Source organism: Castor canadensis, chromosome 12 (assembly GCF_047511655.1).
Source record: "Castor canadensis chromosome 12, mCasCan1.hap1v2, whole genome shotgun sequence".
Taxonomy (NCBI): domain Eukaryota; kingdom Metazoa; phylum Chordata; class Mammalia; order Rodentia; family Castoridae; genus Castor; species Castor canadensis.
This window is the reverse complement of record NC_133397.1, coordinates 13,816,880-13,844,611: the sequence shown is the minus strand read 5'-3', so window position 1 is coordinate 13,844,611 and position 27,732 is coordinate 13,816,880. Positions and strand designations below refer to the sequence as shown.

The window sequence follows — 27,732 nt, the reverse complement described above, 5'->3', positions numbered from 1 at the left end:
TGAAGGTCCTCCAGTTTCCATCCCATACACCTCACACTGCATCCAGGCCACAGTTTTGTTTTGTTTTGTTTTGTTTTAGGAAAATAAAATCTTTTTTCCTGCCATCACTGGAGTCTCCTAAGCCTCAGTAAATATAATCAGAGTTTGATTTCTTTGCCTTTTCCCAGAATGAAGGAGTTGCATGGCTCTCCCTACCTCAATGTATACTTCATGCAAATAGTATTTTATATTTCCATGGAACAAAGTTTTACCATGTGCTTCCAATATGCCAGACACCGCTCTGGAAACTTTCACATGTATCATTTAATGGGAGAAGATGTTGTGGTGTTCATTATATAGACAGCGAAATGAAGAGATAGAGCAATGCAATTATTTACCCAAAGGCCAATAGCATAGGAAACACCGAGACTTGCGTTGTGAACAAGCAATTCAGAGAGCACAGTTCCATGGGGTGCCTAGGGCTGTGCCTTGACCTGAAACTGAGGCCCCCTTGTTGAAGCATGTGATCAAGTCCCCACCAACCCACCAGCTTCCACCCTCACTACGCTGGGCTTCCCCAGTTTCGGTCTGTGGTCAAAACTCAAGCCCGTTGTTGTGGGAAAAGGCATGCTTCCTCTTGGCTTTTCCCATGTTGCATCAGCCTGAACCATGGTTGGCTCATTTTCATTGGCCCAGATTCCTTTTTTTAATTTCATGGCTCGTCAAACATTTGCACATATTATGCACTGGCTGCATATTACAGAAGAGAAATTGTAATGTGGTTTGCTCAAAATCACACTTGAGCTGCATCCTCTTTCCAGAATGTTCTTTCATTATCCAGAAAGATCCTTTGAGATACACTTTTGGTGATACATTCTCCTGGAAATCTTCCTCAACTCCTCACCAAATTCATCTATCCATCCATCCACCCATCAATCCACTCATATACTTGTTCAGGGAATGTTTCTTGAGTACATAGGATGAATCAGGCACTGGTCTGGGTCAGTTTCTGGGAACCCAACAGTGAACCAAACAGACAAAATTCGCTGGCTCCAAGGAGCTTATATTCTGTTGGAGAAAGATGGACCATGAACACATAAGCAATTAAAATGATGGCAATAAGTTCCATGAAAAAAATTAGACCAAGATGGGGATAGAGTGTGGGGAGACTTGGAGGATATGTGAGGGAAAGAAGTGCTATTTTAAGGAGGCTGTTCAGGGAAGAAGGCCTTACCAGAAGGTAGGGACTAGGTGAAGACCTGATGGAAGTGAGAGAGTAAACCATGTCAGTAGTCAGGGAAATCAATTGCCAGGCAGAGCATTGGCAAGTGCCAAACTAGGAACAGAGTGTGCTTCCCTTGTTGAAGGGCCAGAAGCCATAGCTAAGTGAGTAAGTGACAAGCAGTGAGGTCAGAGAGATGTTTCCAGCCCATCTGTGATTTCAGTGCCCTCTGACCAAGAGCGTTGACTTCATGTTTACTGTCTCTGGTTCATGGATCTGTCTGACACTAGCCTGTGTACCCAGAAGCAAGCCTGGGCTTGTTAATCTTCACATCCTCAGCACATAGCTCAAGACCTGAGACAGAGTGAGAGCTCAGCTTTCATGAACACTTCTGCTACTTTGCTTTCTTTTTTTAAAGCCAAGAGTCCTAGTTAAAGATAATTTGAAACATGGGGATTTTGCCAGAATGCTGGCTCTCCACCCTACTTGGCCAGTTCTTCACTGGACAACATCAGACTCGTAGAATTGCCACAGAAAGGATGAGGTGCCAGGAAAATCTGGAACTGAACATTGTGGAGAAGAAAGTGTTAGTTGGAGTTCCTAGGAAGAGGAAGAGGGCATCTCTAGAACCTCTGGAGATTAACAGCAGGCAAGATCCCTACTGGGGACTGGGTTTATTAAGAGTGACCAATGAGAAGGCTCTCCAGAAACCCTAAAGTGTGACAAGATTTCAGCCAGGACTTTCCTCTTACCACTTTGCTGACTCAGAAGCTAGCAAGCGGAACTCACAAGACCTGGAAAGCTTTTGTATCTGGCCTTTCCCCTCTCAGAGCAGAACACTGATCTCTGAGATGCTTGCATTTGTTCTCAAGCAGGAAGCAATACTAGGGAATGCAGATGGGTTGGGAAAGAGGAGAGAAGAGAGCTAAGGAGAGCAGCTGGCCTCTGGTGACCACCAGGGTCAGTGACCTCTGCTGCCTGCTTCCAATCTGAATCCTGCATCCTGAGGGCAAAAGGAGACCCATAACAACTTATACCCACTTAGAGCAATTAGAAGAATAGCAATTAATGAAAGTTGAAGCTACAGGACATCTTGAAGTCTGGGAGTGGGAGAGGCATTAGGGCATTTTCACAAAGGAGTGACAAGCTTGGATTTTCAGCCAGAGGATGTGTGTGTGTGTGTGTGTGTGTGTGTGTGTGTGTATGTGTGTGTGTATGTGTGTGTGTACGCATGCTGCACACCACAGTTACACAATCCTAGAGTGGTAACTCAAGAGAGTTGGGGAGGGAGGTAATTCTTTTTAGCTGGTAGGTCAGGTGGTAGGTTTGCTTTAAAATAGTAAAAATGGAAAAAGCAATGATTTTTCTGTTTTTAAATTCAACAGTAGCTTTTGAGAAATGAAAAACACTGTTAGGACCTAGGTGGGGCAAGTAAGCCTTGTCCTCTGGGAGCCTGCACACCAATAGGCCCAGAACACTTGCAAAAAGATCACTTGAATTTCTTGGGTTCACATGCATGTGGCAAGTTTTGTAAATGGAATACTAAAGAACAGTATACCCAGATAACTGATATCAAAAAACCAGAGAGTTAGTTCTGTGTCAGTCAGTGACCTGAGCCTTCCTTTCTGCATCCTTCAGTGGAACTGATCTCTCATCCTATCTCCCTCTCTTTCAGGGATATTTTGAAATAACAATTTGAAGCAAGTTAAAAGTTCTGTTAAATTTCCCTCTGAGGGACCTCTGTTCACAAGGTAATACCGGATGAGGCTTGGGATAAAATCTAACATTTGTTCAAAACTCAGTTTGTACCAACTCTGGTCCTCCTGCTATGGCCCCAGCTGTCTACTGTTTGGCCTTTCTTCCAGTTTTCAGAATTACTATTCCTGACTGACATTAGCAATTGGTTTCTGCAATTCAGTGCAATGCTTTAACAACACACACATGTTTATATGTACCTGATTGCTAGGCTGTAGAATTTTTTATTGAGTTGCTATTATAAATGATGAAGGCAGGACTGTTGTTCGAGCTCAGAGGCAACGTGGTGCTGCATGGAAACTGCATCTGTGGGCAAAGGGGAAGAGGTGTCAGAGAAGGAAACCATGGTGTGAATTGTTATAGGAAGCCACATACAGGGTGGCAGTGCTCCCAGGCCCCCCAGAAATAGCTGTTGAGAACCAACTTGCTGGCAGGCAGCTGAGCTGCTGTAGAATGATCTGCAGGCTGCGATGGGGAGCATGAAGCCAGCCTGAAGTATGTCTAAACCGGTGATCACTCTCCCCTGTGGAACACAGTGTAGGGTGTTTTTTTTTTTAATTTTCTTTTCCTAAGTAAGAGTTAAAGGGAAAGAGGAATAAAGTAAAGGAAAAAAAAAAACAACAGGGTTTGAATTGAGAACAATAGTCACTGGAGTCAGATTCTGTGAGCGTCTGACCCGAATGACTACCTCCCTGCCAAGGATTAATGTCAGGGTCTCTTTACGTTCATTTCCTGGTGAAATCGCACACCCTCAGATGCTGTTGCCATGTTGTTTGTTCCATTCCAGGAATAGTTGTCTTGGAGAGTTAGAGAGCTCCTCTCTTGAGCTCAAGGAGGCCTTCCCATGGTCAGAGAGGAGCAGCTACACTCCCTGAGACATTCCAGTGTGACCATGGTGAGCCTTGCAGGGAAGAGCTGATGCTGCCAGCCTGTCAGGTTTAATGAAATTAGAAGCTCTGCCCTTCAGTTCTGGGTTTCTTTCACTGTTCTTTCACTCCATCATCCCTGCTATCAAGAACTGACCCAGAGACCAATGAAACCTTTATGATTTGCTGCTGTTTTAATCTATCTTGCAGATTGTTTTGCAGGAGACATTTTTCTCTGAAGTTGAGAATCTTCCTTTTCATTGCACTCAGTTGTGATGAAGTATACAATTTTATTCCTCATGCTTTCGTCTCCCTACTTTTGATTCTGGGCTATAACTTACCCACTCTTAGGATTTTGGAATCTCGCCTATAAAATGGATGTAATTCCTTCTTAGTTGACTTGTGAGTGTAAAATGATTTAATCTGGGAAAATGTAGTATATCAGTCAGTTTTGCTGCAGTAAGAAATAATCCCTCAATCTCAGTGGTTGATAGCAACAAGTATCTCTTTTATCTCATCTTAGAGCTGCAGGTAGACTTCTACGGCCTTACCCCACATTTCTTCTTATTCTTGGACCTGGGTTGAAGGGCCAGCTGCTTCTTGGATGTGTCATACTCATGACAGTGAGAAGAGAGTGAGTAAGGTGGTAGAAACATGAGATGCCTGTTGAAGCTTCTGCTGGGACGTGGTATTTTTTGTTCTACTCACGTTGCATTTGCTAAACAGGGCGAGTGTTCAAGTCTTCTATCAATTCTATCTCCCATCTTATGGAAGAGGAGGTGGTACATGCAAGCCACATGGCAACCAGCAAGCCAAAAGAGTTAGGAAAATAATGTAGTCTAACATCACACACTGTAAACCTATTATACAAGATGTGAATATTATGTTCATCATAAAATAATATTTGATGACATATGAGGAATTGGGCTTATCTCTGGTGTTGATATTTTAGTGATAAATAGAATTTATTTATTAGAATTTATTCTATTTATAAATAGAATTGTACATTCCAATAGAATGTACAGCTCCATAATAGAAGAACTTTTGTGTCATTTATCCCTATATCTTAAGGGTGAACCTTGCATTCTGCCTGGCAAGTAGTAGTATACTAGCTGTTCCAAATAAGTACATGACTTTGTAGCTGCTCTGGTGTTCTGGGGACCCAAGTCAAGTACAGTTAGTTCTCCATAACAGCAGGCTCTGTATTTAAAGATCCAACCAACTGTAAATGGAAAATATTTGCAGGAAATGATGCATTGCTGCTGGTGTACCATGTTACTGCTATTATGTTAAGTCTATGATGATTGCCTCTGAATCAAACATGTACTTACATCTTTCTTTGTCATTATTCCCTAAATGATAAAGTATAACAATGATTTACATACCTGTTATTGCATTGGATATTGTAAGTAATCTGGGGATGATTTAAAGTAATAGGGGGATGTGTGGGTATATGTAGGTTTTATGCGAATACTAGACCATCTTATAGAAAGGCTCCAAGAATTTATGGATTTTGGTGTCCTGATGGAGAGTAGGTTCTGGAACCAATCCCTAGTGGATATTGAAGTATAACCATGTCTCCATAGTCTCCTTCAGGTTGGAAAACTGACAAAGCATTTCTTCAACTGTGCACTAGAGAGATGTGCATGTTTATCTATTTAGCTCTTAAATTTTAGTGTAATCACATCCCTGAAGTATTTTTCCCCTATGCTGGAACTCATGTCATCATATCAAAGAATTCTAGTGCTACAAACTTAACTCAAGGTCCCCAGCATTGTTGATGAGCAGTGTCCTTGAGAGGGACAGTAATCACATAGTGCTTTTGATCATTGTTGTTTCTTTTTGGGGGCTGTCCAAAACACTTTCTATTCTTCATATCTCTTTCTTTATTGTGGTTGCTCCTACCCTGCCTTCCTAAGGACCAATGGCAACCTTTTCAATGCAGAGAAAAGAAAACCAATGCACTAAGATTCAAGGGCAGGAACAAAGGCCACACAGTGGGTGTTGCAGAGACCCTCCCTCCCCAGTAGGGTTTTTCTGATAGATAAGGCCACCTGAGCCACCACTCCTCCACTCAATAGCTCCATGACCTTGGGCAAGTTACTGAATCCGGAATAGAGATAGAGATAATAGCATTTCCTCTTAGAGGTGCCCTGACAATTTAATGAGGTCATACATGGAAAACATTTGGACCCTGGGCAATCAGGGGCACTGCATGGGCTTCCTGATTGGGCAAAACTTCTAACTCCAGTTCGGGTCTAAAACTGCTATGGTGGCATGGGAAGGAGTTTCCAAAGCAATGTTCATTTGAAACACAAGAGACCTTCACAAGGACATTGTTCATCTCTGTCCTGGGCCTCTAGGTTGTGTCTCCTGTAATGGCCTAAGCCAGGCAGTGCTAATCTGTGTCTGGGGGTCTGTGTGTGTGAAGTTCAGCTCAGGAAACATGTCCAGAGCTGTGTCTCAGGCAAAGCAGCTTATGGAAATACAAGGGAGGTTGACAATGTAGTCAAGACCCACCAGTAGGAGGTACCTTGTACACATATCCTCTGGGAGCCATGGCACTGCATCATTTCCCTCTAAGACCTTTATTGCGTAATGTCCTAAGAGGCTAGTGTGAAATGCAACATGAACTTGAAAATAGTAAGATGTCATTCTGCTGTTTATGCTATAATTGAAATTATAGCACATTTAACTAAAATAATTTCATCCTGAGCACCCAGACATGTCAAAATCCATTTCAACATCTAATCCTTTTGTCACAAAGACTAACAGATTTCAGCAAGACAAAAAAAGTCTATATAAAATGATATTATCAGAAGAAAGTTTTTAAAAAATAAAATGGTGTGTTTTGTAATAAAGAAAATACAGGCCTTATTTGCAGGTTAAACATCTTCAGCTTCAACTGGCATTTAGTGGAGAAACAGTCAGCATATAATTCTGAAGACTTGTGTTGTTCAAAGTTTTGTTTAAAGGCAGGAGGCTGATTTTTAGGGTTTTTCCCACCTACCTTGTCCCCCCTAGATCTTCACAACAATCCTGGGAATTACATCTTACCATTTATACCCATTGTATGGAAGAAGGAACTAGGGCTCTGGGGAATGTGCATTTGGCTCAGATCACATAGTTAGTAAATGGAGGGTTCACCATTTGAACCCTGAGTGCCACATGTGTCCAACTCAGAGTGTGTGCTCTTGGCATTGAATAGGATAGTGGTCAGTGGTGATGATCTGAGGATGCTTTTTGAAGGCACTTCAGCTCCCCAGCTGCCTGGGCCAAAGTGAGCAAGGATTTGTGTTTACAAAAACCTCTATAATGTCGCTCAAAGAGATTGTGTCAGGAGGATCCTGGGGCACAAGAGAGACCCATTGTAGCAACCATGCTGTGGTATGGACAGCAGGGAGAACTCAGGGCTTCTTCATCATGTCTTCCCAGGGGTGAGTCTTTCCTATCCACACCCTATCATCAGCAGCTGAATGTCTATACCTTGACACTTGTGAGCATGTAAGGTGGCATCAGGATTGTGATGCCTGAACCTGATTCAGTCAACCATTCATTCATTCTTATATTTTTTTGAGCAGCTATTATGTTCTTGGCACTGAGCAAAACAAAGCCCCTACTTTTATGTATTTGTATGCTTGTCTAGCTAGTTATCTATCTATTTATCTATCTATCTATATACCTACCTATCTATCTACCTGTCTATCTATCTATATAGCTATCTATCTACATACATAGAAACACTCTGTGTTAGACAGGGATGAGGATGGTAGAAAGACATAAAGCTGGGTAATTGTGGTAGGAATGAAAGGCAATCATTTTGATATAGTAGTGTGGATGACCAGATATATGAAAGATGTTGGTATGGATGAGCCATGCCAATATCTAAGGGAAAGTGTGGATTATACAAGCCAGAAGGAAAAGAAAGTGAGGTGATCCCAGGGAACCTGTGGCTTGTTTGATTCAAAGAGCTGAAGTAGAGGGTAATGTGTCTAGGGCAGAATAAATGCAGCCAGCAGAGGTAAGGGGCAAGGTGGCGGCTGGACTCTACTTAGATGGCCTTGTAGAATGGGTTTTTCAACATCCACTGCGATGTCAGTTTCTTTTTAATAAGTTCATATTAGTAATCTTTTGAATAATTTTGCAAGAGAATCTGATAGAGATGGTACAGGCAAGAAAACCAGAGCTGATGTACTTGTCTGCAATCATGTAGTTCACAAATGACAAAACAATGATTTATACAGTCCTGGATCTTAGAGCATACCCTAGACTTTGAAATTAGTCATGTGTTAATTATTTATTTAAATACACTTATCCATTTCTCTCTTGTATAGTAACTAACTAATATGATACAGGAAAGAAAATTTCCACTCACTAATTTGCATTAACACACTTAATAGCTATAAAGCATCTTTTTTGGAAGGAGGACTATACCAGATGTGGCTTCATTACTTGAACAAATTGGCACATCCTCCATTACCTGGTGTGTATTAGTCTGAGTTCTTCAGAGAAATAGAACCAATAAGACATATAATTATACATAAAGAGACTTATTTAAGGAATTTACTCACATAGATATAGAAACTCAGAAGTTCCAAGATCTGCAGTTGGCAAGCTAGAGACCAGGAAAGCTGATGGTCTGGTTTCAACCTGAGTCTGAAGGGCTGAGAACCAGGAGAACCAATAGTGGAAATTCCAATCCTAGACCAAGTCCAAATTCAGAAGACCCATGTTTTAGCTTAGAGAGAGAGAAAGAAAATGCTCTCCATATTTGTTCTGTTCTTTCCTTCAACAGACTGGATGAAACCTACCCACTTTGAGGCAGGGCAATCTGCTCTATTCAAATGTTCGATCTCAACCAGGGACATCCTCACACACAGAGAATAATATTTTACCAACCTGTGGACACTCTGTAGCCCAGCCAAGTGGACACATAAAATTAAACATCACAGAGAACATTTTAGTGAATATAATAGAATTAAACAAAATGGAAAGTTATCAAGAGGAGGCTCCAACACTTCACAAGGCTTGTTTCGTCTTGTAGGGAGGCCTGAGCTCGCTTGCCCCAGGGCCACGTTGCTCCTTGCACTGACCAGCTTCTCTGGATTCCTAACATTCTTCTTTTGACTTATTTGAGCAAGCTCCATTTTCAGGGCAACACTAAAGCTGGAGCCAAGACTTCTGGTTGCAAATGCCACACCCTTGTATAAACTCAGAATACTTACTTACCTTAGCAAATGTTTGTGGAATAAATATACAAGCCAAGAATAGGTGAATTCATTCATTTACAGACCACAAATGCCAAACCTAAGTCATTTGTAATTTTTGTTTGTGGTTATGAAATTATTGGCAAAAATGAAAAGAATGCTGGTTCTCATGGATCAGTTCTGCTTGCCTGCCAGTTATTCCCTGGAACGTCTGCAAGTTCAATTGAAAAATGACTTTCAGATGAAAGAATGCAATCACTGTCCAAGTCTTTCTCTCCTGATCACTACCACAGTGAAAACAGGAATTTATACTTTTTCCTTTTGTTGTTAATCAATTTGCTTGCTATATCTTGTATTTATGAGGTGTATCCAATCAGCTGCTATTTCTAGGAAGCTGAGTGGTATGGTTGTATGTGTGTGGTGGGGGCATGCACACGTGAGTGTGTGCAGGGCTGTGAACATCCTGCTTTATTTTTCTGCTCTACTTTCTTCTTATTTCCCATAGCAATAATTGACCCCTTTTCATATTAAAGACTCCTCAAAGGTAGAAGAAAACGTGCACAGCAATGTTGGAATCCTCTTCCATGCGATTATCCGAGGAAGTTACTTCTGGAGCCCAGTTAATTCCTGGCTTTAATCAGAGCCTGAAAGCCCCTAATCATGCTTCTGAACGTGATAATGGCACATCCTTTCACAAACATCTGGGAAGAAAACATGGTAGGGGAAACTTTTGATTGACAGCAGTAGTTAAGCCCAGCAGCCCTTTGACAGATCCCTCTGGAACTACATGATGTTCTCCGGCTTATGGGAGGACAGAGCAGGGACTGTCCATAGGAGAAATGCTCTTCTGAGGCCAGTCTATGGGAGTTTTCAGAGTGTCTTACAAATCTTCACACAGCCAGTGGCTGCTGGTGTGCCAGTTTTGCCCTCCTATAATTAAAAACACCGAGTCTTCTGTGACTAAGCCCATCTACCACAGGGATGGACAACCTTTATAATTCTTATTATAACTTCCATGAGTGACAGGTGGACAATGAGTTAGCAGGGTGTTGACCCCACCCATATCAGCTCTGTAGCCCTTTACCACACTCAGTCAAGATGAACTTGACTTTTAGTCACCAAACACTGCTCAAATGTCTGCTGGCAGTCATGCACTGTGCCAGGCACCGACGAGATGTCATAGCTTTCTGCTTTGAGCATCAGCCTGATGCAGAGCTCTTTCTCATGAAACTGGTCCTAGAAAGAGATGGTCAGAGGCAACATTCATTTCTTCATCCATCCAACAGATACTCTTAAATGCACTGTTTGGATAGGACTGTTTGGAGTGTATAATAGTGAGCAGGATTGACATGGGCCAAGCACTGAAAACATACTTACAGGCTGTCTAATTGTAGGAGACAACAGATGAAATGAACTGTAATATTGTAGGACAATGTGTGAAAATGTGTGATATAAACAAAATTGTAGAGAAAATGTTTACACACAATTATTTATCAACTTTGGTGTGTTTCATTTATATTTTGACTATATTTTTTTTTAAAAAAAGAATTAAGATGTACATTGAAGTCCCTTGAAACTTTGCTTGGCTGGTGTGGGCAAGGTGAAGCTTCTCAGTGGTGTTTCTTTAGTGGGAGTGAATAATTCAGATGGACTTTTATAGACTGCTGCATGTTAAGATGTTGAGGAAGACTATGACTCCAGGTCCTTGTTTCTCCAGTTCACCCTGCCTAAAGATGCCTTTCAACTGACTTTTACTAGCTAAATGCCATTGTTTAAGCTACATTTCAAAGATTGCGAACTGAAGTTATTATTCATGCATTTGACAAATATTCATTGAATTCCTACTTTATTCCAGGCATAAGTCTAGGCATTGGGAATGTGATACATTATTGAAAAAATTAGATGATAATAATAATAACTTTAATAGTGTTAAATTAATATTAATAATAACATAGCAATAAGATAAAGGTAAAAACCTAAATTTGTAATCCTTATTGCATATCAATAATAATATGTAATATAAATAATAAGTATTCTAAGGTAAAGCTAGGATTTGCTGGCTTCTAGTATATTAGAAGGTCAAAAGACCAAGAGTGATGAACACTGAACCCCAGAGATGGTTCTCATCTAAAAGGTAACATCTAAGCAAAATCTGTGAAGATGAATGTGTGAGCATATCCATATCTAGGGGAATATGTTCCAGGCAGAGACAAAAGCCAGTGTGATTGATGAGTTTGAGGACCTGCAAGGAGGCCAGTGGCACCCAGATAAAAAAAGGGGAAGAGTAGAGGTGATATTAGAGAGGTCATGGGAAGGAAAAGACTTTGACCCTTCGTCTGACAGGAAGAGGACCTACTGGAGAGTTTGAACCACAGGAGGGTCACAATAGCATCTAGGTGCTCAGAGTCACTCTGGCTGATGTAAGAGAAGTATACCAAAGAAGGCCAAGAGTGGAGTTACAGAGGCCTGCTGGGAGGGTAATACAGCTAGTCAAAGGAGTCTGAGGCATGGAGATGCTGGAGAAGTTTAAGATAAAGGCAAAGGAATTTCCTGAACGATTGGATGTGAGACATAAAATGAAGAAGAGGCTAAGATAACTCAATGTGTTTGTCCTGGAATTATCATTCGCTGAATCGAGAAAGTCCGTGGGTGAAGGAGGAATGGGAGGAAGGATAAGGAGTTCAGGCCATGGGGTCAAGGTAAGCTGTAGTTAGGCATGCAGGTGAATATTTCAAGTAGACTGCTGGTTATGGTAAACAAGGGAGAGGTCAAAGCTTGAAATGGAAATTTGGGATATGTGAAAATATAGATTATATTTAAAGCCATGCAGCTAAGTTGAGGCCATCAAGAGAATTAGTCCCGATGGAGCAGAGAGGGGATGAAGGTCCAGAGGAATTCCAATGTTCAGAAGTTTGGGGAAAAGAGAAGAAACCAACCAAGGAGGTTGAGGAGAAGCAGCCATCAGCTGGGAGGAAAGTGAGAGTCTGGGATCCCCTAGCCTTCAAGGAAATGAAAACTTTCTAGAAGGGATGATGACTCACTGATGTCAAGTATTTGTAATACTATGGGTTTAGTGAGAGTTGACCTTTGGCGTTAGCATCTTGGAGGTCATCATGTCCTCTGCCATGACCCTGTCCACCCCACTTGCTTCCTCTGCCTGCTCACCTAACTTGACCTCTTTATGGAATTGCATCTCCCACTGCTCTGCAACAGACACCCATACAGGTTTGCGTACACTGGTGAGCACCTCCCCATATATCAAGAACTATGCTGGAGAAGATGAGTGTGCAACTATATCTTAAAGTCTAAGGAGAAAAACAAAGTGAATAGAATCTGTTACAGCAGAAAAAAGTTAATAGAGGTACAGTAAAATTATGAGAGGTCAGAAGACCAAAATATCTTCTCCAGGTTTCAAGGTTGGACCCATGACTGATATGGCCTTTGAGTTTGGTCTTGATGAATGAGTAGGATGGAGAATTAAGATGGTGGAATAGAAAGAAGAGTAGTTGACATAATGGAATGTATGAGCAAGAACATGCAGGTGGGAAGCCTGGGAGGGTGGTGCTGGGCCAGGGGTAGGGTCAAAGAGGAGGGGGCTGATATGGGAAACTGCACACGAGGAGTCCATGGGACACACACAGCACTCAAGAACATAGGGCCATTGTGTGGAACTGGGGTTCTGGGATCTCCTGTAAACCACATAAGCCTTCTGAGTGCAGTGGCCTTGGCCTCTGCCATCATGTGCACTTGTCACCCTCACCCCACCCCATCCTTTCCCAGCCCGTGTGTGCTCAAGCCTCACTCATTAATGACATGAAGCCTGCTTATTTTTAGAACACTGTGATTAACAGTTTCTTCAATAAAGAAACAAAGAACCCTGTGCATTTCAGTTGCCACTTTAACTAGGCTCCACAGAGCCTGTGAGCTGGCCCATCCAGGTCACCTCTGGTGGCTACTGTCTGATCTTCTCTCGCATCTGCTGTGATCAAGTATGTGCAGCATTGTGAGGAAATGTTGAGCAAAAGCATCTCCTGAGGCCAAAGAGGGTGATGGTGATACACAGCACCACCCAACCAGCAGTGCCATAGGAAGGGCCAAGTGACCAGATGGGGCTTTTTGCTCCACCTCCATAAAGCTCGGCCCATCAGGCCTGCCTGCTCATTTTCCCTAGAAAACCAGCCACAGGACTATGGCCATTATGCCAGAGAATGAAAACACACTCAGTGCCCTCCATTCCCTCAGCCTCACGGGGTGTGCCAGGAGACAGCAGGTAATAGCCCCCAGGGGGATCATCACAGGTTTCTGGTGGTTGGAACCCCAGCACCGTGGGGGAAGGGCCTGGCCCGCAGCCAGCCCCAGCATCCCCTGTTCATGTGGCAGAGCAGGGGAAGAGCCTTTGTGGCAGGCGAGACTGGCTTCCTCCTGAATCTGCCCATAAAAGGATAAAAGTGCTGCTATCTGGTCGGCATTGGGTAGGATGGCTGATAATAAATTTTTTTAAAGTGTGGATTTTCCCCCTTTTGCAAGGATGTGTGTGTGTGTGTGTGTGTGTGTGTGTGTGCGCGCGCGCGGGCACGCGCTTGCCTGCTTTTACACAGTTTGCAGCCTGTATGTGCTAACAGATGGATCCAGCCTCATCTTTTATCCGGTGTCACAGAAGATAAAACTGAAACTGGATGACACATTGCTTCTTCAATTTAGAGTGAAAAAAATATAAAAAAAAAAACCTCTTCAAGGGAAGCCCGTATGGTAGAGCAGAGTGGTCCAAAATTTCGTCTGGCTTTGCTCAAACAACAAAACCATTACAAGGTAGTTGTGCCCCCCTCCCTTTCCCTGACTTCTCCAAAATATATGATCTCCTGTCGGAAGTAGGCCAAGCTTTAAGGAGATCATGAATTATATATCAAAGAACATGATTACCCAGGAGTCTTGAACAAATGCCCCATAGTTTAAATTTTACAAGCGTTTCCCCCCCTCCACACACACACATGGCAACAATTTCGTCATTGCATTCTAAGTGGATAGACTAGGAAATTGTTTTACAAAATGCACAATGAGAAGAGGTCGTGTTGATAAGGTGGTTATGCAATGATTAGGAGCCTTTCCTTTATGAAAGAAGGCTTTTATCACATGCACACTGACTGCACTCCAGGTAGTAAAGTCGGTTATCCTCTTGTCTTGCCTCATTTCAGCAGGAGTCAAAGATATCCAGAGTGAAGGCAGATTGAGAGTGGGAAGTGGAAATCAGCTATGAATTCTGAGCCTATCCTTTATGGTGAAGACCCTGCCATTTCATCTGAATGACCAAAATACTTTGCCTACCTATTTATTCACTAAGATTCAAAAGGGCTTTGTGAAATTGGAAACACTCATTGGATAAATAGGAAATATGGAGTGGGGGATCTCGGTATTTTGCCTCTTACTGCTGTGCTTACATCAGAAAGTCAGCCCAGAGCAGAGGTGTGAGGTACTATGTAGAGCCTTCTAGACAGTCAGAGGTGTGGCTGCAAGTGGCCTCTGTGCCGTGCCCAGTCTCCTTCCCAATCTGTTATTCTAGGTTGATGTACTGAAGTTCTGAATTCTCCTTTATACAGTCTCTAGATGAGCCAGGCATAATCCTTTATGTGGTCTCACTTATTTTTTAATCTTTAATAATCTCTTATCAGTCATCTCTTTATTCTTACAGCACTTCAGGGATATGGAGGGTACATGATGTTTTTCCATTTTAGAGATGAAGTAATTGGATATCAGAATAGAGAAGTAATTTGACTAAAGTCACTGCTGCTGGCACAAGGATATACATATAGATTATAGATTTAGATACTGGCAGTATAGATACACACGTGATATAAAATACAAATCTGACAATATTACCCCATCCCTGTCATGTAATGAAAGGTAAAACTCTACATTCGAGTGTGGATTCCTTTATGTGAATTTGCCAGACCCTCTGTGGTCTGCCTCTTGTCCCAGTCCAGGCCTCTTTCTCATTCCACATCATCCCTTTGTTTTCTTATACTCTGGCCATACCCAACTACATGTAGTTCCTCACATCAGAAGCTTTGTCACTTCTGTCCATGTTTATTGGCTCTGTGCCTTCTGCCTGACACCTCCTTCCCACTCTCATCCTCACATTCGGTTTGCCTGGCTAAGGGTCATATGTGTTCCAGTCTCTGCTCAGGTATGGCCCCTCCAGGAAGACTTTGCCAGCCAGATTCCCACAATGAAGCTGGGGTCCGGTGCCCATCACGGGGCTTCCATATCAGCTCTGCTTTCCATTAGAGCAAATCCCATGCTGTATTTGTCATTTCATGTATTATTTTCTGGTGTCTCATGAGCTGTCAGCAAACAATGGTGAGGTGCCACACTTTGTTCTCAGACTCTTCATGTCCAGAACTATAAGAAATATAGGAAGCTAATGAGAGTCCTCAGGCCTGGCATCAGTGAGATTCTTTCTCCACATCACTGCTCCTCTGTCTGAATACACTTCAAACAAGAACTCAACCCACCAAGTGGGGCTCCATGACTGTCCTATACCCTTCAGGTGTATAGCTACATCCAGACCCCAAGATAGTCCATAGCCATCACCATCTTCAACACCCTCAATGATTCTGGCCCTCATCACTATACTGAGCTGACATGTTAAAGAAGGAGGTGACTTCCGGGGTCTATGGCATCTGATCTAGCCCTGTGTCAGCACAGTCCCTCGTAAAGAAGCAGGTCATTCTGGGAGAATGAACACAAGATTTACATTCAGATACTTTCTGCCATTGATTGGCTGTGTGATATCAGAAAATTCATCCAAACATTCTGGTCCTTTGTGTCTGCATCAGTGAAAGGAGAGGAATAGATGCTATGGGAAGCTGTTTTGGTAAGGAGGGGAGATTATTTGGTAAAGTGCTTGGTACATAAAGAATTACATAAGTATTAGCCATCATTAGTATGAAAAAAATTCAAGCTTGCAATCTAGCAAATCAGGGAATTATTAATAATATGGCAAAATTATTTTGCCATTTCCGATTGTCTTCGTGAGGGACGCTATAGCAGAATCCATAAACCAGATGCTTACACAACAGAAATGTATTCCTCATGGTTCTGGGGGCAGAGAAATCCAAGGTCAAGGCTTTGGCAGATCTGCTGTCTCACGAGGGCCTCCTTCCTGGTGTGCGGATGGTTATTTTCTGCTTGTATGCTCACATGGTGGAGAGAGAGTGAGAAACCATCTCTCTCCACCTGTTCTTAGAAGGCCACTAATCTAATTCATGAAACTCCATCTTCACGATCTAATTCCTCCCAAAGGCCTAACCTCCAGATAACAACACATTGCACTGGGGATTTAGGTTTCAACATACGGAATTATGAGTATATATTCAGTCCCTAGCAGTCATTCCATTGTTGTTTTACATATTACAACTTTGTGCCTGAGCACTAGAGTCAAAGAAGCCCATCTGTTTAACCAAGCATACTTCTTAACTAGGTTGCACTCACTTTGCCGGGCTGTGGATGTGAGGGATGAATGAAAGATGGAAGACAGAGACAGAGATGGATGGTTTATTTATTTGTTTGTTTGTTTTTCTTATTGCTAATTATTATTTTGTGGTTCTGGGGCTAGAACTCAGAAAACCATTGTCTCCAACAAGCTATGAGTCTCAGTGCTGGGTACTCAAAAACCTGCATTCAATTGAGAACTGATGAGAAATGCACTACCAGGTGTGGGAGCAGTCAGCTTCACCCAGAGCCACGGGCCTCATCCACAAAGCACAGGGGTACAGACACTTGCTCAGGTGGCTTCCAGTGCGCTGACATTCCGAGAGTCTAATTTATAGTTGAGCAAGTTGTCATTCATGAACCAGGAAGGGCAAAATTATCCTCATTACTCTGCTCGAAGTTCTGGTGCCTGGGAAGCCACTGGGTCCTGCCACATCTAGAATTAGCTATGAGCCCTTGGGCTTTTAATTAAAGGGCTTTGTGAGTCAGACGGTTTATGGTCAGCTTCAGATCTTCAGGGAGAGACAGCGACAGAGGGAGGTCCCCATTCTATCATGTGCTCTTTTAGAAATTGGCTGCCTCCCCCACCGCAAGGACCTAGAGTCAGGAGTCTCACCTGAGACTTCCAAACCAAAGGCTGTGACTAAGCTTCACCCCCATCTCCACTGACTCCAGGCCCCAGAGGCTAGGGCACACTGGGTATGTAGTGTGTTATTGTTCTTTTCCTTGTGAGGGTCTGAGTTGGACCAGCCTGTCGGATTCTGTCGCGGTTCACAGGGCTCACCACAGCTTGTTAGTGTTTTTTACCCAGTGCTGTTTCCACTTTGGGTGGTTTGTGCTAAATGCCTTTTCAATCCCCAGTGGTACAGGGGATAAAAGGATTGTCTAAAAAATGTGGTTTTGAATGTGTTGAAAGCAAGGCTGCCTGCTGCGTGTCTTTAACAATTGCCTCCCCAGAGGAGGGCTGGAAAACCTCACCTTTCAAGATATTTCAGCTCATGTTAGAAAGCAGCTTAAATAAAATGGCTCTTCTGACCATTGTGGCCGGGGTCACCAGCTTAGTGCTTATTTGTCTAAGCCAAGTCTCCAGGGCTGGAACTTCACACCAATCTTTGGTGCTACTTTCCAGAGGAGGTGAAGTTATGTTTGTCAGATTCCTCTGCCTGGTGTCACTGGGGGAGGGGGAGGGTGTGCACACACTTGGAGTGTTGTCCAGCAGGAGAGTTTGCACAATAATTTTAAGTACACCCAGTCTCTTCCCGTAAGCCACTGCTGAGCACCTGCAGTATGCTCGACACCTTTAGAGCAAGGACTCTGTCTTACACCAGCACTGTCTGTCTGTAGCATACATCACAATGTTCTGCCCCATTGCCCTTACACGGCTCCTGCCAACAGATCCCAGTTCCTTTCTTTAACTTCTGGAGGCTGATGTGTACAGGGGTTTGAATGAGCCTCTGTGCTTGAATATCTTTATAGCAGGTTATCTCAACCTTGGCACTACTGACATTTTAGGTACTACCATCTTTGTTATGGGGAAACTTCTGTGCACTGTAGGATATTTATCAGTAACTCTGGCCAGTAGCACCGTACACAGTTCAGTTGTGATGACCAAAAATGTCTGCAAACTTTGCTAAATGTCTTATCACATTTGCCAAAGCATCCATCAGTCCTTTTCAGAGGAAACAGGGCCAACAGGAAATTTGCACAACTGTAGCAATGAGTTGGCCTAAGAATTGCAGCTACATTTTAAATGTCTTGTATTCTCACACATTCATTCAGCGATATGCTGGAAAATATTTGCTAATTGATTCTCTGGGATAAGCAAAAACAACAAAATTGATTAGGGCACATGCCAATTTCCATGGTGTAAATATTCCCACCATGGCTGGTTTCACAGTACTTGTGTGACCTCACTGAATGTGAAGCTGGGAAGAGATGTAGAGGTGGCTCTAGCGAGCTGATGCTAACAGCTCCAGGATGCCACTGGGCTTGTGTGTGCTGTTGTTCACACAGCGAACAGACCTGTGGTCTCTCTCTCTCGTGGGTCTTGTTTCTCCATCCCAAACACACCCTACTTACCACTGTGATGTGCTCTGGGAGAAGCATTACCCAGTAAGGGTCTTCGGTCACCTCTTTGGATAAATTCTGAGCAGTTAGAGTGGAATTTTCTCTCATCGGTTAAGTTACAATCTCTTCACATAGTTTTCCACTTAAGGAGTTACAGAGGCATTGGGCCACCCTGGTCTTGGAGCAGAGGTCTCAGGGTGTTCACCATAGTGCAGGATCTTCTGGACAGAATTCTGGACATGGACGGAGTGACTGACCTGAGTGCCATTGTTTAGCATCAGATGTGGTGATGGGAGGTATGTGGGAGGGACCCTGTGGGGACAGCCAATGAGCAGGTAGATTTACTACTCTTCAGGCTAGGAGAAGGCTCTTGGCTGAGGTTTTTTCCTGATACAAGCTGTGATGACTGTGATTCTTAGTCTCCATGCCTGTGAGAGGAGAAGTAGTAACCTCTTCCACAGTGCCTGTAAAGAGCAAATGAACTGTCTTATGCCTTGGCTTCACATGTTTTCTTGACCTTTGCTGCTTGGTGGACTGGCGATTGTTATGATAATGTGAAATCAATAACCCTTAGTACCTGATTGGTCTTAGCTTTTTCACTTTGGCCATGTTCCTAGGCATGTGTTCTTAGGCATCTCTCTGCATTGGTCCTGGGGGGATCTGGGACTAAAGAAGAACCAGAGATGGTTGTCCTGAGGTCTGTGTTCTCCTCCCACCCTTGGTATGACCTCATTAGGTAACCTTGGAGAGTAACTTGGTGTGACTGGAATGCAGGTAGCCCCAGAGAAGGGGTGAAAACATGTGTGCATTTGGATTTTATCCGGAAGGTATGGGAAGTCCTTGAAAGGATCTAAGCAGGGAAGACAAATCATCATATGTGTACTTTAGAAACATTTTTCTGCAGTGTACAGGGACACAGGCAAATTAGTGAAGAGGCTGGTGCAATAGTCCAGCCAGGAAATGATGGGGCAGCTCATAGGTGCTAAATGCCAAGTGGCAAAGCTAGCAAGTGCTATGAGGGTTCAGAAGGGTTAGAAGCCAGTGAGGACTCCATATTGGGGCTATCAGAGAAGACTTCCTGGAGGAAGTGACAGCTGCTGGTCATCAAGGATGGCAGAAAGGACAGAGGTAAAAGTCTAAGCTATAGAACAGGGTGCGAGAACACAAAGTCATAAGCTTAGGGCGAGAGCTCTTGTAGAGAATGAGGGTCAATTAGCATGAACTCAGTCATGAAGGGACTTGAACATGGATTTTGCTAGAAGGTGTAGTGGGTCTTCCATGGAAAGTGCATTTTTCCTATCCTCAGTTACTTTCCCTGGGGACCTTATCCTTGTCCCTTCTCCTGTCCACTGTTCCTACTTCCTTTTCCTCCATACCAAGGTTTGAAGTGCCTAGGGCCTTGCTGTGCAGGGAATTTACCTCCCTGGGCCCCTGGGCTGCTGGGAAGGCAGGATCTTTCAGTATCTTGAGGATGAGAGAAGGGCTGAATGCTGATCATATGACTCCTGATTTGCCTCACAGCAGGAAGCCCAAGAAGGACAGCAGCTGTACTATTGTCTGGAGCAGATCACAGTTCTTCTGGGAGGCCAAGGGTGACAGCACTGCAGATAAGCTGCTTCCCAGCTGTCCCAGGTATGTTGAGTGCTCTGACTCTCTCCCCCTTCCCAAGAGTCATGGGAGGGAATCCTGTTTCCCCAGTGCCTGCCTGTGGAAGTGTGTCTGTCTCTGTCCACAAAGGTGAAGGACGGCCAGCCCCAGAGTGTCTGAGTGAAATGAAATTTGGGCTCTCTGAGAAGTGTCGGAGAACACAGTTTGCTCGGAAGTAGGGTGAATTAGGGATCCTTGCCTCTAAGGGTTACATAAGGAAACTGAGGCTCAGAAGTATAAAGAGACTTCCCTGAGGCAGCACAGATAGGTAGAGGCTCTCTGAGAACTAGAAACCTGGCAGCCCTAGACTTCAGCTCACTCCCATTGGTTTGGGGATGGGGCATTCTGCAGGAAGATCTGCTTTCATGATGTTTTCAGAAGAGTGCCTTGTAAGATCCCTTCCTCAGATGGTGGTGTGTGTCATAGGTTAAGCTCTACTGAAGCACTCCACTGAATGGTTGTTCTAGTCTGAGGTCCAAAGATGTCCCAGTCCAAACCCTCATTACACAGATGGCAGTGAGTGACTTGCCCTGCTCTCTTTAAGAGATTTAGGATCAAAGCAGAGAAAGGAATCAGATCTATTCTCAGCCTGGTGTGCTTTGCCTCCCATTGACCGTATGGCATAGGGAGGTATATACAGAACAACTGGTCCTCAGGGGCAGGACCATGGGGAGTTCTGAGGTGGTTTGTAAGACTCTGGTGGTATTTGACACGTGAGACCCATGTGGTTTTAGGGTATTGTCCGGATATGCTGAAGCACACTGGAGTTGCTGGAAACCTGGACAACAAATGTCTCTCTCCACATTGGCTCTAAGATTGTGCTTAGTGAGGCATGACCATGCACTATTTCTCACTTCCTTACTCTGAAGGAGCACTGACCTCGAACCTCTCTAACATTTATTTACATCCTACAGTCCAAGGCAGCATTTCCCCAATAATTTAGGGCAATCAGTCCTATTGGCTGAAGTTTAAATAGTTGCCAAATACTTTGGTAGTCACTTTAAATGCTAGGTAACCCTAATGGCCCTGAAATGGAATGATTAGTGCCATTTTGGAGATAAGGTCACCAAGGCTCAAAGAACTTACATGAGCTGAGACTGAAGTCCATCCACACTCTTGAGCTGGAGATCTCAGGTTCTTTCCATGGCCCCATTCTCCCATGACTGCTCACAAAGTATTTGATATTCTCATTTTCTGCTCTATTGCCCTAAAGTCCTCTCCAACCCGACACCAGCCTCTTTTTTATGTGCTGCTACCTCTTTCACGTCTCCTAGCCACAAGGAACTGTTCACTGCCCTCAAAGAAGCCAAATCTTACAAATATAGCCATCCACACTTTTTCTTCTTTGTTCAGGGCTTGGGTACAAAGATGTAGATGAGTAAAGACATGCCCTCTCTTCTTAAAGAACTGTTCATTCAGTGGTGAACTTAAATCATGAACACAGAGAGCTATAGTACTTTGGAAGAGAAAGCTCATTTGATTTTCAAAGTAGCCCGAAGAGACTTGGTGATATGTATCTCCATATGGTCTGCATTTAAATAAAGTTTTTCTGAATATCAGAGAATAGTGGCTGACTAAGGCTAACACAGGCTAGCCAAGGCTAAGTTCAAAGTAAGCTCCAGTCTACTTGCCTCCTAAAAAGCATTTGTGCTACATCAAGGCATCCTTCTCCGGTTGGTCAGATACAGACTCCATAGTCTAAATTTTTTGTTTCTGTCTCCCTGCTGTCTTCCCATTGGAGCCAAGGAGGGATGTCAGCTGCTGACATCTTCAACACACTTAAGTTGTGCCCCTTACAACTACACAGAGATGATACTCCCACAGTTGTAGTCATGGGAAAAGAAGAGGGAAGATGAAAATGTGCAGTGTCCTGCATCTAATTTTCCTGTTGCTCACAACTGGTGAGTGAAGGAGGCTGACCAACTTGAGTTCAAATGCAACCCTTCTCCCTACAGTGAAGGACCTGAAATGAGGAGCATTCTGGAATCTGCCTCCAGGAGAAGGAATCTACCCTAGCAGTTTGTTCAGGGAGTGATTTGTGGCCACAATGAAAGGCTGAGTGGAGTTTCTTGAAAGCTCCTGCCTGTTTGACAAGGGGCCCTCACCCTAATGGCTGATTAGGAGTGACAACAATCATAGTCTATTTTAAACCCCAGTCTTAGAAAATGGAGTTTTGTGAGCCCGAGAGTACAGATCTAGCTCTTGTTTGTGTTCTGCTACCACTAACAACCTAATATCTCTCCTCACCCCATGTCTCAGAAAGTCATCCATGGGGCTCCTCCTCTTTGCAGTATGCATAGGGGCAGAGTCTGGGTGGGGAGTCTGATAAATGTGGGTCCAAATGCACACTTCACTACTCACCATTAACACCAGGTAGCCAGTCTCAGCCTCTCTGAGTTGCTGTCTGGTTCCTCTTCTGTGAGATGTGGATAATAGGAGAAACACCATTGCCAGTAGGGTTGATCTGAGGCTAAGAGAAACACTCATGTGGTGCTCATGGTAGTGCCTGGCATGCAGTTAATGTGTAAGAGTCCATGTTCTTCAGCCAGATCTCTGTCACCACTGTCATCACTACTATTGGCTCACTGAACTCTGACTTTCCAAGATTACCTGATCCAGGGCCATGCCCACTGGTCACTCTCTGGTTTCTACAATATTCCCAAGTAGGAATCCCACTACAATTTCCTCAACATGAGAGGCTGAGAAGCCCAACAATGAGTCAGAGAACTATTCTACTCCTGCCTGTTCTCACCCACTTTCTGGCACTGGACAAGGCCATTCCCTTCTCTTGATCTCAGGCATCCTTTGATTTACATTCATAATAATGGTAATGGTAGTAATCACAATGGCTGTAGCAGCCCCTGAGAAGATAAAGCCATGCCTAACTCCAGCACCCTGTTCATGTGCCTTAACTTAGAGAAAGAGTCATGCCTATTTACCAAAAGTCATGGCTTGCATCAGCCCTTCTGCACACAGATAAAAAGCCTCACTGGTTTTGTTCTCAGGTGTGGCCTAGAGCCCTGTCTGGTAGTGCCTCCAAGAGCCCCTCAGAGTTAGAAGCTGCTTAGTACCACCAAGTTTTTCTAGTGCCTCAGAAAATACCTTGGCCCACAAGCCCTGTGGTATTCCATGATTGGATAAATGCCAGAAACAGTTCCTCCAAAGGATGGATGGATGCCCATTGCTTTCTTGTTAGTATTTTACTTTACCTGTATTAACATGTAAGTTGGATTCAAGACTGATTTTCTGGTTTCGAAAGAACAGCAGATTCTTTCTCTTGGCCTGAGATTCTTAAGAAGGAAATTCTTAGGGAAGAAGTAAAATAAAGTCATCAAGCCTTCAAATGCTGCCTTCTTCTTTGCAGGGCTCAGCAAGGCCAGAGAAACTAGAGCTGCCCACCTTCCAGCTGTTACCTGCTGGCCGTGTGGAGCCATGTGCTGACTTCCAGGCAACCCGGGCTCACTTCCCTGCAGTAGGCTGCTTTATTTCAGTTGGTCTAGGCAACAGTAGTGACTGCTACTCCCAAACCCGTGGCCCATTCAGTGGCCTTAGTCTGTTGTAGAGAAGAGAGCTATAGGGCCCTCACTTTTGGGGGATGAGTTTATCATCAGAACAACTAGGGTTTCAGTTAGTTTCGGGGTTGTCAAGACACAAGGAACCTACCAGTCCTTTTCAGTTACCTTGTTAAAACTAGTCTCACCCAACTTGAGGTGACATGACTGCTTTATACTCAAGTTACAGAGCCTGTGCATTTGAGGCCTAAGAGCTCAAGGAACTTACAAGACAGCCTGGTGAACAAAGGGAGGATAAATTGCTACAAAGGCGTGTATGTCTAGATCAGAAAGGGAATGGTCCAAGAGATTTCCAACACAACTGGACATAAGTGTCACCAGTCCTGTGAGACCGTGTATTACATTTGGGTGACAATAATGTCCTTGTGTGCTGGCTAGTTCCAGGCAATATCCTGAACAGGACTTCTTTTCACTTACAGAAATATCCAAGTTTGGGTGATAAATCCCAAGGTCACCCTAATTATATTTGAGCACATACATGGAAGTGGTTAGTAGCACTCAGTATAGATGTGTAGGTGGATAGTATATTTAGGTGAAAATTGTGCTGGCTGCATTGACAGCTCAGAACTTGGCTGTGGGTTAGCACCATAGCATAGCCCTGGGTAAGTCACGTCAATGTTTCACAGCAATGTGGCTTGGAGGTGAGATCAGGGACCAAAATATCATATAAACAGTGGCTCAGATCCTTTCTCATAGCCTGCTAGCTTGACCTTTATGAAATTATTTAGTTTACCTCAACTATAAATTAAGAGTAATCATCCAGACCTCACAGAATTTGTATAGTTATTAATAATCTGTCTAAAGTTTCTAGCTTACTTCCGGGCCCATGACAGACAACTAATCATGGCTGCCATTGTCATTATTATTTTTATTATTGTTATTAATTACTATAAAACTATTGCTGTTTGGGGTTTAACCATCTGAAAATTAGTAAGAGATGATCCCTGTCCTCCCTGCTCCCCAGGCTTCCTGAGACTGATACCAGGCAGCCTCCTCAGGCCTGCAGTCCTCCCCAAGGACAGGCATGCCCTGTCAGCTAGGGAACTGTTGGCAGAGAATCACTTGCCTGCCAGCCCAGCTGCTCTGTCTTCTGGGACATGGGAAGTTCCCAAGGCATCATCCTTCCCATCCACCCTGGTGACCCTCCCATCCTGGGCCTCTCTTAAGCCCCTCCCAGGCCCAGCCGTTTCCTTCTCCCATGAGTAGGACTTTGTAAACACTGAGACCAGGATGTCATTTATTGGTGCTGTCTGACATGGGCGGGCTGCCACCCAAAGGGGACCAGGGACCAAATTCCCAGTGGTGTCTGTGGAACACCTCTCAATATTCTCTACCTAAAGAGCTTCCTGACTCCTCTCTCCTCCTGAATGAGGTGTTGTCTATTCCTAGTGTGTTTGCTTTATTCTGGTTCTTTCTGCTCTTTTGTCTTTTAATGGAACTACTTTGAGAGGGACTATTAAGGAGTGGTAAGAGCAAGAACTCAAGCCAAATTCACACTTTGACCTCTCATTCACATGCTGAACCCCTTGGACATCGGTGACTGTGGCCAAAGCAATGCCCACCTAGTGCAGCTGCTGTGCAGTTTCAAGGAGTGACTGGATGGTTACTGCTGAACAATGCCCGGTACATGGAAGGGACTTGGAGGACACACTCTGCCTTCAGGAGTGGGGCACTTTGAACACACACGCTCCCACGCTGGGCCTTGGGTCCTTTATCTGGAGGGTGGAATGTGCTCTCTCAACATCTCTCTCTCCTCCCCCTGCTATGAAAACCTCTCAGAGTAGAACACATGAAGCTGTCCTAAGATGCCCCTTATCCCTTCCACTGGATGGGAGACAGAAGTAGGATAGTGACAGGGTCATGAGGCTGGAAGTTATCAGCAGATGCCTGTTCTAGTCATGGTTCTGCTCTGTGGTTCTGTATGCATCCTTTCGTGTCTCTGGACACGAAATAATTACTCCTTAGCCTTGTACCTCTTTCATGATGAGCAAAGAATATGATACTGAATAATAGCTTTCCTGGTCACCAGGTGCTACAGAAGCGCAGCCCTTTTGCTAGTCTGCTTGGTGCCCATCTCCTCCAGGTACGGAGGAGGGGTGGGGAGGCACCCTGGCACCATGATGATGGTGGCTAAGAAGGGAAATCAGTGCTGTTCTCTTGGGGAAACTGAGTGGGGCGTTTGAAGTTTCTTTTCCCCTTCATCTCTGTTCTCCCTTGTGGGCATTTGTGTTCACTTCAAAGAGCTTGGGCTCCCCTCACAGATACACTTACTTTTTGTTGTTCTATGTTTGTTTGGATGGTGGAGGAATAATTTACAGAATCAGGACAGATCCCTGAAAGCCATTTGCTGGGGGGCCTGCCCTTGTAGGGCCTTTGTGATCCTGTCTAGAAGAAAGGGGGAGGTAGGGCCGTGGCAGAGCTGAATTTGCTTCCCCGTTATTCAAATGCTTATCCATGAACCAGAGCCAAGCCATGACTGCAAAACCCTATTAACGTGCAAGGTTCCTGCTTCCTCCTCTGGATTGAGTCTGAACTTTTTATTAACTTCCCTCAATGCACAGCCTCTCTGGGGCAGCTGTTCGAGTGATGGGACCTGAGGGCTTGCTTGTTAGGGGCTGTGCATTCTCTGCCCCTCCTGGTGCTCATCAGGGAGCTGTAAAATAATATTGGTATTAAAGATTATTAGTTATATCTTCACGTGATTGTTCAATTTGTCAGGTGAGTGCCTTCCCTAATGGTGTGCATCTGAAAGTGGGGAACTTCTGTAAACATCTATAAGTATTCAGAATGGACAAAGTGGAAGGAAAACATTCAAGCAGGATCTTACAGTCATGGCGTGGAGGGGACTACCACTCGGCTGGATTGACTCTGAGTTTTGTGGTAGAAATAGCAGGATTTCTTTCTGGCCCCAGTAAGGGGAATCAGTTCCATTTATACCTGCTGAAAACAGGTAATAATTTGAGTACATTCAAGAGAGGAAGTACATTCAGGGAGGCATGAACTAGCTCTCCCTGATATCTGAGCACTTCAAGCTTTTCTCTTGCTTCCAGACCCTTTGTGACTCCCATGGCCTCTCAGCCTCTACCAAGAGGTAAGGGACATGGTTTCACCACCCAGCCATCCTTTGAAAATTCACCACCTTGGGTGTTTACACCCAATCATGTGGGAAGTAGTCCTGTGCTTGTGGTGAGAAATGACAGTTATGGGCACCAACCTTGAGTTTTGTGGAACCCTCTTCTCCATTCCTATCATGACCTCTTTTCCCAAAACTCAGGGCCCAGCTCCACAAGTCTGCTCAGAAATCACTTTCTCATCAGGCCAAGGACATTTCAAAGTTGCTGTGTTTTCTCTATCATTTCCTTCCCTCCTCCCCCATTCACTTCCTGTTTTTTTTTCTTCCTCTTTCTCCACCCCCACCCCATCTCTCCTGGCATGTTCCTGCTGTATGAGAACAGGAACAAAGTCCAGAGCACTGATAATCATGGTTTCCTGCCTTGCCCTCTAGTTGTGGCTGCACAGAGTAGGGGGCAGCCCAGCCTCCCTAGGGCACATGGGCCCATGCCTTTAGAGTCCCCCTGCCTGAAACAGAATCTAGTAAGAAAAATCCTTCATGTCCTTAGGACATTTACAACTTCCAAAGAAGCATTGGTGCTAAAACGTTTGAATAAATAGACAACTTTTGATGTTCAAGCCTGATAGCTACAGTGTGCTTCAGATGGGCAAAAAGTAGATCTAGGAGTTAAATGTGAACTCATTTCTGTTTCTGTACTGTTTTCTCTTTTTGACTCTGTAGACCATTCTAGCTCTGGGAAGCTCAGTGCCCTACTTCTTTGAAAAAATGGAGTTAGTGGTACCTCACAAGAATTGTTTGAGAACAAATTGGGAAAATATATCTGTAAAATTTACATGACATGCCTGGCAGATACAAT

At 44.0% G+C, this 27,732-nt stretch overlaps 1 protein-coding gene across 8 annotated transcripts in view; it reads left to right on the top strand.

Annotated features, from left to right (window-relative positions):
• Cyria (CYFIP related Rac1 interactor A) overlaps positions 1-27,732 on the top strand; it is a 110,484-nt gene that overhangs the window by 10,904 nt on the left and 71,848 nt on the right. For 4 of the 8 annotated variants that reach the window (XM_074049206.1, XM_074049204.1, XM_020173527.2 and 1 more), the window contains exon 2: positions 20,106-20,216. The exons of 2 other annotated variants lie outside the window; for them this stretch is intronic. The gene's annotated coding sequence lies outside the window, so the exon portion shown is untranslated. The remainder of the gene's footprint in view (positions 1-20,105; positions 20,217-27,732) is intronic. 2 more of the 8 variants (XM_074049207.1, XM_074049205.1) reach the window with 1 other exon arrangement.